The 19,688-nt window shown below is 37.8% G+C and overlaps 1 long non-coding RNA gene across 2 annotated transcripts in view; it reads left to right on the top strand.

Annotated features, from left to right (window-relative positions):
* Positions 1–1,966: 1,966 nt before the first annotated feature.
* The window catches only part of LOC309391183, a 74,414-nt gene continuing 56,692 nt past the window's right edge, over positions 1,967–19,688 (top strand). The window contains exons 1-3 of one of the 2 annotated variants that reach the window (XR_014175240.1): positions 1,967–2,194; positions 3,265–3,376; positions 4,014–5,693. This is a non-coding gene — a long non-coding RNA (uncharacterized lncRNA). Of the gene's footprint in view, positions 2,195–3,264; positions 3,377–4,013; positions 5,694–19,688 lie in introns of those variants that run through there. The other variant, XR_014175239.1, reaches the window with a different exon arrangement.

Consider the following 19,688-nt stretch of genomic DNA (forward strand, 5'->3'; position numbering starts at 1 on the left):
CTTATCAATATTTCCTAGGATATTTCATTTTTCTGGGAGAAGTCTGGGTGATAACTTCCTACAATTGTTTGTATGTTTGTTTATTTTTTGCTTATGTTTTAAGCCATCCAGAGATAATAATAATAATAATAATAATAATAATAATAATAATAATAATAATAATAATAATAATAATAATAATAATAATAATAATAATAATAATAATAATTTTATTTGATTAGCCGCAACCCTCTCCCGAAGGACTCCGGGCGGCGTACAATCAAAACGAATAAAAATACACATAAGACAAACATATATACAAAAAGAACAGAGACATATACATATGTGCATGGAGGAGAGTTGACTTATAAGTGAAAGACAATTAAAAACACAATTTAAAATCCCCTTAAATAAAATTACTAAATTAAAAAACCCATCAGGAGCGATACGAAGAGATGTGAAATAATAATATAAACTGAATAAATAAAACACACCTAGCTCAATAAATTTGGCTGTTTGAGATGAAAGACAAGTTCTTCCTGGGCGGCAGCTGATCTGCGAAAAATCAGTGGTGAAGGTACAATATCCTTTTGCAGGACAAACTACCTGGAACAAACTATATTTCCATTTACTGGAAGGGTGTGCCCAGAAGTTTACAGTCCTCACAACTGCTGCACTGCCTGATGCAATCACCTTACTTAACTCGAAAGATAAAGCTGCCATTAAATTCAGCAAGGACTAGAATTTTGATTGTCAAATGAAACCTTTCATTTAGATGGCATGGTAGGAGTACCATAGAAACATGAATAACTCAGAAGTGATTCCATCAGCTTCAATAAGGCTCCAGACTGAATTGTTAGATTGAGATGACTAGGCACTTCCAGCCTTGTGTGCCAGAATCAGAAAAGATTTGAAATGCTTTTCTTTTCAAGCAAGTAAGTTTCATTTGAAGTTGGGTGAAACTATTTAAAATCCAAATGCTTCGCTCATTCTAGACCCAATTTGAGACCATAGCACTGTCTTAAATGCCAAGAGTTCTCTATCCTCCCCCCCCTCCCCGTTATCTTTCTCAGTGGGGCCATCCACGTTTTTGGGTTGGTAGCTTTTGGAAAGGAAAGAGTCCATTGATCTTTGTGTGCACGCAGTGATGGACGTTGTGTGGGGAATAGGTCTCAGCGTACCATTCGCGCTTCTGCCACCCGTTTTCGCACGCTCTTGCTCTGCAAGGCTGTGTGGGTGGGTGGTTAGCTTGCAGGGACGGCTGGGTGGGTGTGTGGTTGGGAGGGAACGCAGACAGGTGGGCTGGAAGACTTTTCGCGGTGGTGGAGGCTGATCAAAAAGGAAGAGGGCAGTGAAGAAGGCAGCACAGTGAGGTCTCTCATATGCTTTGGACAGGTGTGTGTGTGCGTGCGTGCGTGCGTATTCCGTCCCATAGTACAGGCGGGTAGAGGGGGCGGACTGGTTGTGTGTAGGCAGCTGGCAGGCTGGCGTGAGGTTTGCGCTCAGCAAGCGGCGCCTGAGACGCGGGCATGTGATCAAAAAGAAAGGGGGGGAGGAAGAGGAGGAGGAAAGAGGGAGGGAACCGGCTATACTCTATGAGCCAGGAGTTTGCAAGCTCCGAGGCGCTGGCGTAGGGGACCCGGCGGGAGGAATGTACCTCACAAAGGACGCGCGCGCGTTTGGCGGGCCGCCTGGGGCGGGAATCGCGGCGTGTGTATGGGTAGGAGAGGAGTTGCTCGTTTTCCCTCCCTCCTTAGGAATCCCAAGCGGCGAAGGAGCGGCACCCGCAGTGTGAGGCTCCCCCTGGCTGTTTGGAGCGGGCTGCAAGAGAGGAGGGGGGGGGGGAGACGTCCAGAGAGCTGCAAAGAGCAGCAGACACTTCATCCTGCGGCACCAGCAGGAAGAGAGGCTGTGCGCGCGAGGGAGAGCCGAAGCCCATGTGCGCAGGTGGGCAACACCCGTTTCCACCGCATTGTCAGCCGGTGATGGCTGCAGACATGAATTTGGGGAAGGGAAGAGGGAACAGGACAGCAGATGGGAGGCCGGCATTCAAGAGCCAACAGCGAGTCCGGGATGGCTCTGGGTACGTGTGTGTCGTGGGTGCCAGTCTGTCTTTCTCAGTCTCAAGAGGTTACGGTTTACAACTTGATATCTTCATTTGGCTGGATGGTAGTGAAGACTGCGAGAGAGCGTGAATCGAGGGAGGGAAAATCAGGTTTGTTTCTCCTTCCCTTAATTCTTCAACCACTGACAATCTAAAAATACACACGCAGGCTACTGTAAACTAAATGTGTGTATGATGTGGCTTATGGCAGCATTAGCGGGCATATCGGAACTACCTTGCGTTTTGTTGTTACTTTGCGATTTCGACTTAGAGGAGCTGTAGTGGGGAAGAGAGCGAAAACAGCGTGTAGGTACCTTGACAAGTGGCTTGGCGTCGAGTGGGCAGGGAGACTTTTTTGCCATGTGCAAAAACACGATCTTTATTCAGGAGTAATTTCGAGGAAGGAGGACATTAGTCCATAGCCCTGCATGGAAGAGGGAAGAGGCTAGATGCAACGGAGCATTGGAATCTGATTTAAGATAAAATAATCACTACCAACCTGTGCCCAGTGTTTAAGGGATTAGCCTCCAACTTAACTTTTATTAGTACAGTAGTTGTGATGGCAATGGAATAGCACTGCTAAGAAAAAACCTCTATGATAGGGGACTCATTGGACTTGTTTGCAAGAAGCATATAAAAATGTAAGAATATTACAAATATTATAATGAAGTGATCAGGATTTCTGATGAGATTGATCAATATGTTGGTTGAGATTAGTTGTATTATGTACGAACATATATTAAACATATTTTATTCCCTTTAAATTTTGTTTACTAGCTTCCAAAAATGTGTACATAATTTGCAGAATAATATTTCTTGTAAACTGTACGCTTATGAGGGTGTCTGCATTTATTACTAGATAATCACATCAATTTGCTACACTTTTATATACTATTATATCAGGCAATGTAGCAGATAAAACATTCATTAAGGCAAAGTTGATATTTTACTTTTTTTTACCCTTCATACAATTTCAGTGAAATAAAATGAATACTTAAAGGCTGAAACCCTATCCTGAACTTTCTGAGAGTGAGTGGGATTAGATTACTTTGTAAAAAATTAATGGACATAAATGGTGGGAATGCCTGAGACTTTTTCATGCATTCTGGACTAGAGCTTTGGATGTGACAGTTAGCTACAGCAGATGTAACATATATTTAATTTCTTCCATTTAACTATAGGTGGCAGTGTGAAAACCAAATACGAGCATTGGTAGAAGTTATTTTTTGCTCTCTATGAAAAAATGAAGACAGTGTACACATGACTAGGCTCCGGGAACTTGAGAAACCACAGGTATGTAAATTGATTAATCTAACTGCCTATGCAATGTTTTCTGTATTCTCAAAGTTGACCACTTTTAGGCAGAATTTAACTTAAAATATCAGATGCATTAGACCTGAACAAGTTTAAAAAACCAAGGAATACAGAAAAGCATGTTTATAACAATTGGAAGATGTGAGAAGGGACAGCTTAACTGAAAGATTTCTTGGAAGCAACCCTCTAAGGAGTTTAAACTTATAACATAATGTTAAATAAATGTAATGTTGTCTTCTGCTGTTACTGCTGCTGTCACTAACAAAATTATGTGTGTATATACATGCTCTGTAAAACGTTTATTTCAAACACAAGTATGCTAATTAAAGTTGGCAATTTTCTCCTTGAGTGGTCTAGCACCACAATCAGAAACATATTTATATACTGAATCTCAGCCCACTTAAAAAGTCAGTTAAGTTAAAATGAACTAGAATTATATGTCTGTAAACATGTGTAGAGCACTAGTGTAGTTAAAAGCGGATTTAGCATTACTGTGAGATGAATAGTAAAATTATTTTCCTGGCTGGTCAGATGTTTTAAAAAGTGATAAGTACAAGAAACATCTTTGCATAAATTATGCAATTTCCAATAGTGAACACATCTTTTTGTCTTGCAGGAGACAGGTGAGGTCTCTGACCTCATCTTGGAGTTCATAGGCATCCATAGAGTCCTAAGGCATCTCTCTGCTTCTATACACATCTAAAATCTAGCATTTTATCAAGAATGGGCTTCCATGCCTCTCCAGATTCTGGATAAATTAGGGGATATTTTTTCCTGAAATCATGCTGAGGTTTTGAAATTTCTCTAAAACATAGCATGGCATCAGGAACAAGCGCTTACCCTTATCTAGGCTCAGGAAAAAAGTAAGCACACTGACCTTTCACTGGGTTTTACAGATACTTGGAAAGCAAAATGCTTCTTGATTCTGAAAGCTTTCAAAACTGCATGTGACATCACAGGTGACAGCTTGCTTGTCTCCTGACTCAGGAGAGCCCAGATCTGGTGGCGCCCACAAATTTTGGCCGTCGGTCATGGTTAGCAAAACTGATGAACTGCTGATCATTGCCTCTAAATTATTTTAGGCTAGTTAACAGTTTTGTTTACTCTCACCTTTGGTATGCTGTGTTGCACAAGAATATAAACTGCATGCCAGCAATATACATTACAATGGAAATTACTGATCATTTTAAAGGAAAAATTGAAAATCATTAGAATGTTTTGTTATTGCAATAGGAGCAAAATATATATAATTAGTTAGCAATATAATCTTACTAGCAAATCCAATTTGAATTAAAATAAATATGAAATTTACTTAAAACAATTTTTACTAATCACGTGTGATCACTAAATTGCAAGAAAAGAATTCAGTCTCAAAATCATAGTGTTCATTGAGTATAATATCTGTTCAGCACAGGAATGAAAATTAAAGCAATCCCCCCAAATAAGAACCTAACCTTCTTTTAAACACATCTAGCAAAGCAGAGTCCTTTGCCACTCCAGGTAATTGATTTCACTGTCAAATCTGCCTTCCTGTAACTTAAATGCTTATGCCCTGCACTTTAAGAGAACAAGTCTTGACTTACCTCTGTGATGTGTTTGAGGAGGGCACTCACCCCTTCTTTCCACCCCTTCTCTACTCCCCACCTCCCCAATACTTCTCAAAGCTAATCATTTCAGTTTTTTCAGTCCTTTTTTGCTACTCCCCGAATTATCCTTGTTATCATTCTCAAATGTGTTTCAATTTACTTGAATCCGTTTAAAAATGTAACACCAGAATCTTAGTTATGTATTTGTCTTTCTCTAATGCCCATATACATAGTTCATTTACTATCTATCAAAAATTCAGTCTCCTTGGAGACAGAAACCAATGGTGAGAATAGGCATTATAGCATTATATCCAAGCATGGGAATACTTGTACCTCTCTTCTAAATATGATTACTTGAGTAAATATAATTATTTGAGAGTATAGAAATCTGGACTTGGTATTGGGGTGCTTGAAGAGGAACAATTGATACGTAGAACTTGTCTACTTGGAACCAGAAATTTAAAGTTGATTGAATTGCTTGTATTCCTGGAAGTTACACGTGTGAGTGAATGTATAAATTCATAATCTTATATGTAGAAATGTAGCAGTATATACTCCTTTTACAGTAAGAAGTCATAAAATATTAACAGTTATGTCTAATGTAAGAGAAGCAGTAGGAAGAATCTTCTGCTGAGGGTTCTTATTACAGAGATCACTATGCAACAAGTACCATTACTGTACATTATGATAAATTGTCATAAATAATTGAAATAAACTGTCATTACTTTCCAAATGCTTGATCTGTATTGTTTGATCTACTCACCAAGTTAATGAGAGTACAAGACAACTGTACACTACCAAAACATCAAGATTTCCCAGGTTTTGGTGTAAACTGGTACTGATATACTAAACTGTTACATAATTCAAACATGTGAATGTTAGACTGTCGGTAATGAAGTATATTAATCTCAGAAAAAAATGATCACAAACTAGATATTTATCTCTTTTTTCCCCTATTCTATTTGGGCTCCATTTCTACAATGCAGCCATCTCAGCAGCTTGCATTCCTGCTATTTTGAGTCCTACACAACATGGACACCTAAATTTTTGTGTGTGTGTGAGTCAAAATGCACAGATAATAATAAGACACTGGATTCTAGCCAAAAGGCAGATACTGATAGTTTTTCTTGCAGACAAATTTCAAGGATGGAGAGACAGTGAGCACAGATGGCATCCTGTAACTCATACCTGCATTGGAAGAAAACATTGTAATAGTAATACATGTAGGTTTATCTGGCCTTTGGAGGAAAGTCAACAACCTTAATCTTTTGGGTGTATAAAATATAAACTAGAATCTTAATAGTAGACCATGGGCTTTGTGTGCAAGGCATCCCAAATTCAATATCTGGTATTCCCACATAAGAATTGAATTTGTATAAAAAACAAAGAATTGCAGCCAGTACCTACAGGCCTGATTGAATTACAATTCCTATTTCCAAAAGAACTAAACCTGAGAAAGAGTTCTTTTAAAAAAATATTTTTAGTTAAAAGTAAGTCCTGTTGTGACAGCAAATGGGAGGACTGGATACCATAATATTGAACTCTAAATTCAGTATTTAATTGAATATTTGAATGGGGTCATGAAGAGTTGGACACCCCCCTTCCCCAAAACCTAGGTGCATCTTCTAGTCTGAGTGCCTTACAGTCCGAAAAATATGATAAATACAGTATTGTTGTCATGGTAGGTTTTCCCCCCTCCCCAAAACCTAGGTGCCTTTTGTAGTCTGGAGTGTCTTATAATCTGAAAAACATGGTAAATAAAGTATTATTATTGTCATTATAAGTACTGTTGTCACCATTGGCATCTATCTTCTGAATATAGTTTACATGAGGTCCCCCCTAATTTTATCTCAATAATAATAGCCAGTGAGGTAGATTGAACTGGAACTATAATTGTGATAATGCTAGTTCAATAGAATTTTCTCAAACTAATCAGGATTTTATTCTCTCGTCTTTTGCCAGTGGAGAAAGATAGGAAAGAAAACAGGGAGAAGTTACTTAAAAAAAATTTATTGTTAAAAAAAGCACTAAATTACAGGCAAGGTGCCAGAATGAATCAGGAGAAAGCAGAAGCAGACACTTGGTAATACGAACGTGTCAAAGCTGTATGTGTGTGTACACACACACACACACAGACACGTATATATACACACACACACACACATTTTAAAGAGATTTTCATCCTTTTGTATTTTAAATTTTCCAATTTTATTTATTTTTTATTTATTCATTTATTCAATTACTAAGCTTCCCATCTCAGTTAATGATGCTGGATGGCTTACAATTAAAAATATATTACAATCCAGCCACTAAAATACTTCAAAACAATGAAATTTCATTAGATTTAATATCATTGGATGATAGAAAAAGTCACTACAGCCTCATTGGATAATGAATGAGAATCTGAGCAAGATGAAAACTTTCCACTTGACATCACAGTAGATATGGGAGAACAGAAGAATAAACAGCAATATTTAATTTAGAAGTTGCATGTAAATGTCATAACTAAATAGTTCACATACTCAACCTTCAACTAATTTATGAGGACAAATATAATAAACTATTAAAACGTAAATAGGAGTCCATAGGAAACAATTAAAAATTATGAAATAATATTATAAAAGGTATTCAGGTCATAAATAAATAAAATCTTTTTCTGCCAGTGTAAATAATTGAGCTATGCAATGTTTTGGATTGGGTTGCATAAAGATGTTTTAGAGAACTTCTCTGGTGCTTCTTTAAAGTTCACATTGTTGCAGTTCTAGGAAAAACATACAGTATTTTTCGGACCATAAGACACTTTTTTGTCTCCCAAAAGGGGGTGAACATGTCTATGCATCTTATAGACCAAATATTGCTGAAGCCCCGGCCACCCCCCGACCATTTTTTGGGCTCCGCACACCCGGGCCTGTTTTCGGCCTTTTCCAGCCCATTTTGGGGGCTTTTTTCCAGTCAGTTTTCGAGGCTTTTTTCGGCCCATTTTGTTTTGGGAAAAAAGGGCCGAAAAAAGCCTTGAAAACGGGCTGAAGAAAGCCTCAAAAACAAGTAAAAACCTCCCCAAAAACGGACCGAAAGAGCCTCAAAAACTGACTGAAAAAAGTCTCAAAAGGGGCCCCAAAAGTCCCCAAAACAGGCCACAAAAGCATCGACAAAGGGCCAAAAAAAAGCCTCGAAAATGGGTAGAAAAAAGGCTGGAAAAGGGCTGAAAAAAAGGCCCCCCAAAGCCCGAAAATGGGGCACGCAGAAGCCAAAAACCTTTTTTGTTTTGTTTTCCTCTTTTAAATTTAGGTGTGTCTTATAATCAGATGTGTTTTGTAATCCAAAAAATATGGTAACTGCTTTAAACAATTGCAGAAGGGCTCTGCTTGCACCCCTGTGCATTTTGCAATTGAATCAGAAGTGCTTCACAATCCAGAAAGACTTAACAAATTTATAGGAAAATAATTGTAGGAATTCAGACAGAAATAAAGAAAAATATTAACACAAAAAATAAAGCAAGAGGCTGAAACTGCGTTGACTTCAGAATACCATATTAAAATGGCTAATATTCTAAGGTAATAAGATAAGTTCAATGAAAAAGTGATATATATTTTCAAATACACAACATATTGGTCGTATTTGTCTAAATGATGGCAGCCTAAACAATATATAAAGTTAAAAAATCAGGCATATATGGTGGGACACAAGTTTGCAATTGACAAAATGTGAATCACAGTACAAACTTCACTGCTTTTGCACTTGTGGTGTTACATGCAAGTTCTTAAAGGATGGATCTTATGTCATAAACTCCCATTGCACATTTCATCATTTTGATGGAACCTGCGAATTAGGAGAAGAAAAAACATACTCAAAATTGAAATACCAGGAACAATACCAACAATGGTTGAGTGTGATGATACTCTCATAATATGGTTTTAGACTTAAATTGATATTGTAATCCATTCCAAGAAAGAATCCTTAGTTTATAAACTACAGCAGATTAATGAATCATGCTAAATCAAAATAAATAAAGCCACATTATAGATTAATGTTTTATGTAAACCAATCCATAGATACACTGAAGTGAACGTAGAAAAAAGAAATTAAATATTTAAGATTTGTATGGTACTTGAAAGGAATCCCAGTGTTTCAAACACATTATCTCAATCTCCTTAGAACAGCCTGAAAGAAAAGTCAGTGTTAGTACTATTCACCATGCTTTAAGAGCAGAAGTTGATTTCCTTAAGAGCTTCTAATGGCTTATAGCAACAGATTTGCGCTGAAGGCCATCTTGTTGATTCATAGGTCTTGCTTCTTAAGCTATGCCAGAACTTTGCCCCTTTTTACTATGTTAGTATAAATCTTGATACTGTATGTTATTTCAATACAATGCTATTTATGTAATTAAAATCTTAATATTCTACTATAGATGGAAGGAGATGAAAAAGTGGATATTCTATCAATATTAGTATAGATTAGGATATTAATATTTCAAGTATTAGGATTATTTGGCTTTTTCATTTCACAATTAAACATAACATTGGAAACGAGGAAATGAAGGAAGAATATTCATTAAAGTATTGGTTATGTAACAAAAGTTTGGTCTTAAGATAAATTAAGATTTCAGTTATTGAAATCTATCCTGTTGGTGTGTATAAAAATAGATGAACAAAACAAGTTTAACAAAATTGAAATATTTAAAAAAAAAACCCAAAAATGGTTTTGTAAAAAACAAAAGAAAAAAGTACCCTATTTTTCAGTCTATAAAATGCACTTCCCCCCAAAAGTGGGTGGAAATGTCTGTGTGTTGCCAAAACCCCGCCCAACTGCTGTCCCCCACCCTTTGGCCTCTGCCTCCCAGCAATCTGCCTCCTAATTTGCATGAGCAGCTGAGAGGTTGGATGGGCCTCCTGGAATACTGCCAATCAGCTGTTCCAGGCTGCAGGGATCGCTGCTATCCATCGGCTTCATCACCACCTATTGCTGCCTCTGCGCTCCCAGGCCTGTTCCAGGTGGCGGGGATAGGCGGCGGTGGCAGCAAACTTGGAACAGACTGAAAACGGGATGTGCGGAGGCCGGAAATGGGATGTGCGGAGGCCATAAACGGAGTGCGCAGAGGCTGAAAATGGGGCATGCGGAGGCAGCGATAGGGGACAGCAACGATGGTGATGGGTAGCAGAGATTCTCCCAGCCTGGACCAACTGATCGGCGGTATTCTGGGAGGCCAATCCAACCACCTATCAGCTGCTTGTGTTAAATCAGGCTGTGCTGAAGCTGACCAGGTTTGCTGTTTGTTGCAAGGAGGCAAATTGCTGGGAGGCAGAGGCAGATTTTTTTTTCTTGTTTTCCTTCCCAAAAGCTAGGTGCGTCTTTTGGTCCGGAGCATCTTATAGTGTGAAAAATACAGTAGTTGTTGAGTTTTTGACTTCTCTCTTGATGGAAAGAATTCCTCAACCTGAAACAAATTGCAAAAAGATTAAGAGAAATCTAAATATGTGTACATGTGTGCGTGCACCTGTGTGCATGTGCATGTGCATACGCACGCCAAGTCTTTATGAAGAGCTCTCGGGTTGATGTATTGAAGTCTGTGTGAAATGGGGGTGAGACAGTAATTCTGTTTTTAAAAAGTTACATTAAGCAATTACAGAATGCAGACTTCATCTAAAATGGCAGCAAATTGTTGATAGCTAAGGAAGATTAAAAGTTAAGATGCCTAGAGCCATCAAGTTTCTTTGCAGTGGCATGGCAATAGTTGCCATTCTTTTTTCCATGTTTTTTTAAAATTTCCTAGTCTATTCAACTATTCTGGAATTTCTCTGCACACAGTTGACTCCTTTCTCTCTTAACTGTACCCCACAAGGGAATGAAGAAGAGGTGGAGAAGCTCCAAAAGTGAAGAGTGGCATATTGAAATATCTTGTAACCATTAATAGTTTGAGCAAAGCTAGGGAGTCTTGTACAAATATAATATTTATTAAACAAAGGAGAAAAACAAGAGGTAAAAATAGGTTGGAGCAGATGCATGCTTATCAACAGCATTGTGACAATTTATTAAAAAATAGCCAGGACAGAAAGTTTGTATGTTTTAAAACCCACATAATTAATTCTGAGATATCAACCTGATTCACTTGGTCAATATTATTCAGCCCAATGTAATGCCTTTGGAAAAAGTGATAATTATATAACATTAAATAATTATAGAAATATCAGTGTACATTAATTAAATTATCCAAACATTTTGCAAAATTCTTAATCTAGGTACAACATTATTGAAGAAATAATCACTATTATAATAGGAAAAATTTCATCTAGATGTGTAGGGAACTAATATGGATGAATGCTTAAAGCCTAAAGTTCTGAAATCCTGTACCTAATTTGTGGAATTCTGTTTAGTTGGATCCAAATTTAAATATATGCAAGTAGACCTAGGAGTGAGCTTTAGCGCTTCCAATTTCCAACAACAGCCTTCCAGAAAATTCTGCATAGATATTGAACAGTGACTTCTTGGGAGGTGGGGGGAAGGTATCTGATGAAACTGTTATACAGAACGTTGATGAGGGACAAAGACTTAAAACTAAAAATCCATTTTATAAATCCTAATGCCTTTTTGTTTATAAAATTCATTAAAATAACCGATACATGATATATACTCCATTTTTTTTAGCTTGGACATCAACGATCATGTTAAAGGAGTTAGAAGTTCTATAATAACCCTTCTCAAACAATTATTAGGGTGCGAAGCAACACAATGGCCGCATATTCCAGTACAATGTTTTAGGCTATAAACTTCTTTTTTTCTCTTGCACTTAACCATAACCTTAACTTTAATCCTAACCCTAACCCAGTTATGTATTTATGTAACTTCTGATGCTGATCAGCTTCTGATGCCACACTGGATCTCTTGTACTGGTACATATTTCTATCTTCCTTTAATTCCTCCATTATATATAAGGTGAATAATGTCTGATTAATTTGAGTTGCCATATTAAGGCAACCTTCAGTGAAATGTTTTGAAGATGTCGCTTTTAAAATGCGGGAAATAGCCACATTAAAAAAACCTTTTAAACTTGGATGTTTTGAAGTTAAATGAAGTTTGACTGCTGTATCTGTTCCTTTTCATCTTTTAAAATCTATATACAATGTTTTTGCAATTGCCAACTCATTCTACAATTTATGGTCCCATACTTCTTTATCTTATAGGATTCCATATTTAGACAGAGTAAACTGTAGATAAATTACCAAGCTTTATAAAGATTGCACAATCTTTTCAAATTATGATTTATTGCAAGCTCATCCACTCTGTTTGCTACTTTGAATAGATGTATATGTTCAAAATACAGTGAAGTAGGATATAATTTCCCAGATTTTTATTTTCTTAACTGGTTTCATTGAGATATATAATTCTTGTCTGCCTTCCAAAAATGTTTGATGATATTATTTTTCTGCAGTCCCCCAAATCCTGCCCCCCAGGCATCAAACAAACTCTTTAAGAAAAGCTATTTTTTTAATGATATAAATGTTTGAAGTCCATTTGTTTTTATTGTTTTTCCTCCCTTTTAATTATGGAAAGGCTCATTAGAAACTTATATTTAGAAATGTTTGTGAATAATTAGAAATTATAATATCAAATGGGTTCTCATGGGTACTAAAAAAAGACCTGATCAAATGATGTCATGCTTGTAAAAGCTTCAGTATTGGCTTTGATAAAATATGTGTGACCCAATATATGAATTTTCTCCAAGAAGCTTTCCTTTTTTTTTGGTGTGCATTATAAGGTCCTTTAAAACTAACAGATACGCTTTTTGGAAGAAAGCAACAATAGTAGGAATATTGTTATGCTTGTCGTCCCTATGCTGGTTTAATTTTTTTGCTAAAAAGTTAGAATTGTAAAAATTGGGTATCCTAAGTAAGTTCAAGTAGGTCCATGTTAGAGGTTTGTGACTTACAAAGATAACTTTGAAATTGGTATACTGAGATTAGCGTAGGTTTATGAAACATCAGTCAGCCAGGGACGTGCGGTCATGGGAGGCAGGGGACGCAGAGCCTCACCGCTCTCATCATGAAAAAAAAAGGGAAAAGGGAAAAGGCGCTGAGGAGCCTCGGGGAATGGGACTGCAGGTGTGCAGGACAGAGGGAGGTGCAGGAGGCTCCTCTAGCCTCAGCCTCCCTCCTGCACACGTGGTCCCATTCCCCGCCTTTGCCGCGGTCCCCTTCATGTTGACTCAGGAAGGCGGGGAAGGGAATGGGACTGCAGGTGTGCAGGACAGAAGGAGGTGCAGGAGGCTCCTCTAGCCTCAGCCTCTCTCCTGCACATGTGGTCCCATTCCCCGCCTTCTATCGGGTTCTGATGCTGGAGCTCATGTTCCAGGGTGAATGAGCATGCATGAGCGGCTACCTTCCTCGCACCGAGCAATGGCAGGTTTACGGGAAGTTGCTCGCAAAAGCAGAAAGTGCAACTGACTTTTCGGACCGTCGGCTACTGTTTCCCTGCCAGCTCGCTCATGAAAGGACCCTGGAAACTGAGTCGTGGCCGGTGCCTTGTTAAGAATTCCCCGCCTTCCTGATGACATCACCAGCCTCACCAGCCATAAACCTCACCGCACGTCACTGCAGTCAGCGTAGGTTTATGAAACATCAGTATCAAAGCTTCATTGAGAATAGTTTTCAGATTGTATCTGATTAACTTTCTTTATGTACAATACAGTTCTGAGCAATATATTGTCCAAAGTGATTGCAGTTAATGATTATTACTGCCATATGTTCAGGCTAGTAATCTTATTTGCTATATCCTGTCTTTCTTAAATTACTTTTTAAGAGCCTTGGGAATGCTCAGAGCAAGGATTGACCACAGTGGTCTCTGCTTTGGTCATCTTTGATTGGAAGACTGTGGTCTGTTATATGGCTAGTTGTTTTTGAGGATAGGTTAAATATATAATTAATGCAGAATCCAGTAGCAAGAAAGCTTTCTGGTTTATTTAGGTGAAATCATACCCTGTTTCCCTGAAAATAAGACCTCCCCGGATAATAAGCCCAATCGGACTTTTGAATGCATGCACTAAAATAAGCCCTCCCCTGAAAATAAGCCCTCCCTGAAAATATTGCAACACAGTAGTAGCCATGAGGTGACCACGCTCACTGCCTTCTGCACCTCAAAAATAATAAGACCTCCCTGAAAATAAGGCCAAGTGCTTATTTTGGGGGGGTGGTGGTCAAAAGAAAATAAGACCCTGTCTTATTTTCCAGGAAACATGGCATTTTATGTATTTTGCAACAGTTATATTGTGTTTGGACAAATGTTTTGATCACACTGAATGCCTTAAGTACACCCCTCTTCCTCCTGGTGCTCCTGACAATAAGAAATGGTATCCTGTTCACTGTTGTAACAAGGGATTTAACTATTCCTTTCAGCAATCCTACTAAAGACTTCCTATCTGATTGAGTTGCAAGCAGTTGTGTCTGTAAAAGCATGCTGCTTGTCCATGAAGAGTGATTATTCCTTCTCTCATTCCCAATGTGGGAAAAGTATATTTCTTTTCGAGTGGTTCTCCAATTTTGGGGTATCTTAAGGAAGTTCAAGCAGCTCCATGTTAGAGGATGGCAGGAGGGGGGCACTGTGGCAATATGTTTTAAGGTATTTAGAGATTTCAGTTGATATCAGAAATTCTACTGAATTTGGGTTAATTATATAGCTTTATCGTTTCATTTTTTTGGATTAGGGTGGGTATTTATTTTGATCCTTATAATGTTTGTTTATAATTTTGAATTCTAATGTGTCAACAGTACCATGGAATATATTGGAGATGAGCTAAATAATTAAAATATAGTGAGACTAAGGCATGTATGGAGATTTACAGCTATATATTAATAAATTAATTAACTAAATGATGAGACAGATAACACTAATTAAAGGTATTACAGGACAATTCAAAGGGAGAGCTTGATTAAAAATCAGTATTTGATAGCTAAGAAATTAGGTGGCTCCATGTTTCTGGATATCTGGAGAAAAGATCTAAATCAGAGGTGTCAAACTCATGGCATCACGTGACATATTGTGACTTTTTTCTTCTTTGCTAAACTGGGCATGGGTGTGGCCAGCACATGATGCATCTGGCCTGTGGGCCGTGAGTTTGACACTCCTGATCTAAATTCTTTGCGATTTTATTTCAATGCCAATGAAACTTTTCACAAGATTTTTGAGGCAATTTTGTGATGTCTAGAAATATACAGAATTATATTTTAAATTCATGATTTAACTAATTCTGCATTTTATCAACCACTCTTAAATGGTCTTCAATATTGATTGGAAAGAAATAGAGACTAACCAGATGATTGTAGGCTTTGAGCAAAATATACCACGTTCATTGAGAAAACATTAAGTTGTCTCAGGAAAAGAAAGTTTGAGAAAAAAGATAATCCAGATCTTTTTAGTATAAGAGGAAAAGAGGAGAAACACTAGTAGACTTTCAAGATTTCATTATTTTAGCTTATGTCAGTAAAGTAACTCCTAGTATTGCTTATGACATTCAAATTCATTTTATGATTTAGTTTTCCCTGAAGAAACAAAAGCTTATTCTGATTTAGAATTGTTTTCTCAAACTATCCAGAACAGATGGTCAACAATAATTTGGCTTTAATTTTTTTGTTTTCCCGAGGAATAGAAAACCTGAAATTTGCTTCAGTCCTAACCTATTCACATGTTGTTAAATGTATGCATAGTGTAGCTGTTTGTAATGTGCAATAACCAAACAGGAACCGGCTAGTATACAGGCCCCCAACCTTTTGGGCACCAGGAACTGGTTTTGTGGAGAGCAGTTTTTCTGTGGATCAGAGGGGGCGTGATTTTGTGTGCTGTCTGCATCCCATAGATGGGGCTTTGCTTGTGTGTGTGGCCCTGTTTCTGGCATGCTGTGGACCGGTGCTGGTCCACAGACCAGCATTGGGGAACCCCTGGGCTAGTAGACTGTTTTTAAATGAGGTTGGCATTCTGATTTCTTGATAAGGAACACAAATATACTTTTTATAATTGGTATTAAATTGCTATAAAATAGATCCACAAGAGACATTAGAAATATTGTTGATGTTAAAAAGTCTGTGTGAACTTATAGGAGATATTAAAAAGACAAAAAGATTGTTTAAAGATACAGAAGTGAATGTAGAAGCTACTCAACAATTGGGGGGGGGGAGAGGAACATGATACACAAGAAATAGATGAGAAATTAGAAAAAGCAAGGGAATGGGAAAATAGACATGAGAAGCAAGAAGCCCCCCAATGTATAACAGTACAGAGAGAAAAGAGAAAAACCTCACTAAAAAACAACAAAAGGAAGTTTTGGAGATGGGTGTTCAAATAATGCAACAAAAAGATATAAAAGACACTCAGGAAGGAAAGATTAGTAAGATACAATTTAAAATATATATATATAAGAGCGCAAGCGAGAGAGAGAGATAAAAGGCTGACCAAAAAAATCAATAAATGGTGGAATTCTAGAAAGATTAAGAAATGATGGATAATGAGAAAATATATTAATAAAATGGGAAAATACCATAATCCAAATAAGTGCAGATTAGTAGATGGTAATCTAAGATTAAGTAATGTAATTGTATTATTAAAATTAATAGTGTTAAAATATATTGTACTCTCAAAATGGATTGAATATTGTTAATAATTGATGTTATTAGTAATCCCACACATTTAGAACATTGAAGCTATGGTGGAATAATGAGTGATTTTCATAATACTGAAGGACAATACCTAGGAACGGATAACAAATATAGGGTACAAAGAAATGTTATTTATGTTTAAATGAATTAATGGGGAAATGTAAAAGAAATATGAAATGAGATAAATATTGTCGAAGTTGGAAGATAATCATTTCACATGCTATTTGTATTATTATTGTTAATGTTGTCCAAAAAAGATTTGACTCAGCCAATGCAATGTCCACAAATTATGTATCTTTATTACTGGAAAAAAAACCTATATGGAATATTAGGGGGAATATAAATGAAACATCAACACGGTTTTTAAAAAAGGCTTAATTTGCTAATCTCCATATATTTTTTTACACACTACTCAATCTGATCAGGTTTAACCTTGTGGAACTTTATTTCAGGCTTATACTACAAGGTATTCTGTACATGTAACCCTCAATTTACAACAGTTTGTTTAGTGACCGTTCAAAGTTACAATAGCACTGAAAAAAGTGACATGATTAATTTTCACACTAACAACTATAGCAGCATCCCCATAGTCATGTAATCAAAATTTAGACACTTGGCAACTGATTCATATTTTTGATGGTTGCAGTATCCCAGGATCATGTAATCACCTTTGTGACCTTCTGACAAGCAAAGTCAATTGGGAAGCCAGATTCACTTAACAACCGTGTTACTAACTCAATAACGGTAGTGATTCACTTAACTGTGGAAAGAAAAGTTGTAAAATGTGGCAAAATTCACTTAACAAATGTTTTACTTAGCAACAGAAATTTTGGGCTGAATTGTGGCTGAAAGCCAAGGATACTTGTACTTAATTTATATTGTTCTGAAGATAAATATTCCATATTTGTATACAAATCAGGCTGATATTGATCAATAGATTCCCATTTTTCTTTTAAAAATGCTTTTCTTTTAAAAACGTTATAGAAAGTCTTAATATAATTTTTCCTTTAATCAGTAGCTATAGTTCATATGTCACTATGTTTAATGAATAATGCAAAACAATTGCAAAAAAAAAATGTCTGAATTTATAACCTATTTTCTAGCTGGCACTTCCAATTTTATATTTGCATTTTTTATAACCCTGTGTTAATGTTCTAAAACCTTGTGAATCATAAGATTCCTTTTTAAAGTTTATAACTACATGTAGCAGTACAATATTGCATAGTATAGTGTATAGGGAAGGAGGGAGGGAGGGAGGGAGGGAGGGAGGGAGAGAGAGAGAGAGAGAGTGTTGGTTCAGTAGTAGGTAGTTCGGGTTAAATTCTTGGCCTGTGGCTACTTGGAATGGCTGGTGTGCACTGAAGTATTGTATGCTATCTCCGCAAATGGCAACAGGTTGGTCCAGTCATCCTGTTGTAGTTAATAAAGCATTGGAAGCATTGTTCCAGAACTGGGTTAATATATTCCGTCATTCCATTCATTTGAGGATGGTGACTAGAACTGAGGCCCTGGTTGGTTCCTAAAAGGTCCCAAAAAGCTTTCGAGGATTTGGAGGTGAACTGGAACCCCCCTCCGTCTGATATAATGCAGCATGCAGCGCCATGTAAGTGGTATATGTGAAATAAGAACAGTTTTGCTAGCGTTTCAGCCATTGGGGTTTTCTGGCAGGAACAAAGTGGACCTGTTTTGAAAAAAGGTCCTTCAGTACCCAAATTACTGTGTTTCTGAAGCTCTCTGGGAGTTCTATGATAAAATCCATACAAATCTCTCCAGGGTGCTGAAGGATCAGCTACCAGCTGCAAAAGGCCACAATTTTTTCCCTGACAGCGCTTTGCCGCTTTGCAGATGGAGCATCTGGCAACATAACTTTCAGTGTCCTTTTTAAGGGATGGCCATCAAAATTGTTGTTTCAGGAGGTGCAGAGTTTTTACAATCCCAAAGTGCCCTGCCAGTTTGGAGTCATGGCAGGCTTGCATGGTTTTTAGTGTTTTAAGCTAGGACATAGAATTTGCCTGCCACCCATGGTTGTCCGTCCTGTATAGAACAAGTGTTTTTGTGGTGAAGGAACCACTCGTCTTTCTCTAGGCCCCTTGGTAGCCCTGAAGATTTAAATTTAAAGGTGGCCTATTTAACAATGGCCTATTTAAAGGCTACAGTGATGGCATTGTCCACAGGGGGATTCCCCCCTTTGCTTGTGAACTTGCGGTGACCTATGCTGCCAATTGCAGTGCAGGGAGCATGGGTTTAACATGTGCGGGGAGCATAGAGGAGTCTGCACAAAGCATTTGCCAGGAAGTTTTTCTCCTCCGGTAAATATTGGAGGGTGAAGTTAAATCACTGAAAGTATTGGGCCCAACGGGCTTGCTTGGGGGATATTTTCCTTGGGGTCTTTAAGGCTTCCAGATTCTTCTTGTCGGTCAATACCTGGAAAGGGATTTTATTCCCTTCCAGAAAGTGCCACCAAGTGACTGCAAATGCTTTCTTCTCCCATGTTGCCGACTGCTGCTTGGTTTCGGTTAGTTTTTTCGATGTGTATGTGCAGGGTGGTAGTTGACCCCCCCTTGATTTCCTGAAGTAGCAAGCCCCCACTGCCACACTGGCGTCAGCCTGAATCACAAAAAGTTTTTCCGGGTCCCGGTGTCTCAACGCTGGCTTGGCTGAAAAGAACGTTTTTAGTTTATCAAATGCCACTTGGCATTCCATGTTCCACTTCAGTGGTTGGCTGGGTTTTGGTTTATCTACCCCCTTGGTTCTCTGCAAGTTAGTAATAGGGAGGGTGATCTGGGTGGATGACGGGATGAATTGCCTATAGAAATTTATGAACTCTAGGAAGCTATATAGCTGCCTTTGGGTTCACAGGGCTTCCCATTCTAACATCACTTGCACTTCTTCTGGGTCCATTTCCACCCCCTGGTGCAATATCAGATGTCCTAGGTAGTCTATTTTGTCTTTGTGTAACTCGCATTTTAAGAGCTTAGCATATAGTTTGGCAACTCAGGACTGCTCAGACCATGTTATGTGCTCAGCTTTTGTTCTGGTATATATCAGAATGTCATCAAGGTACAC

The sequence above is a fragment of the Natrix helvetica genome (assembly GCF_964273705.1).
Source record: "Natrix helvetica genome assembly, chromosome: 4".
Taxonomy (NCBI): Eukaryota; Metazoa; Chordata; class Lepidosauria; order Squamata; family Natricidae; genus Natrix; species Natrix helvetica.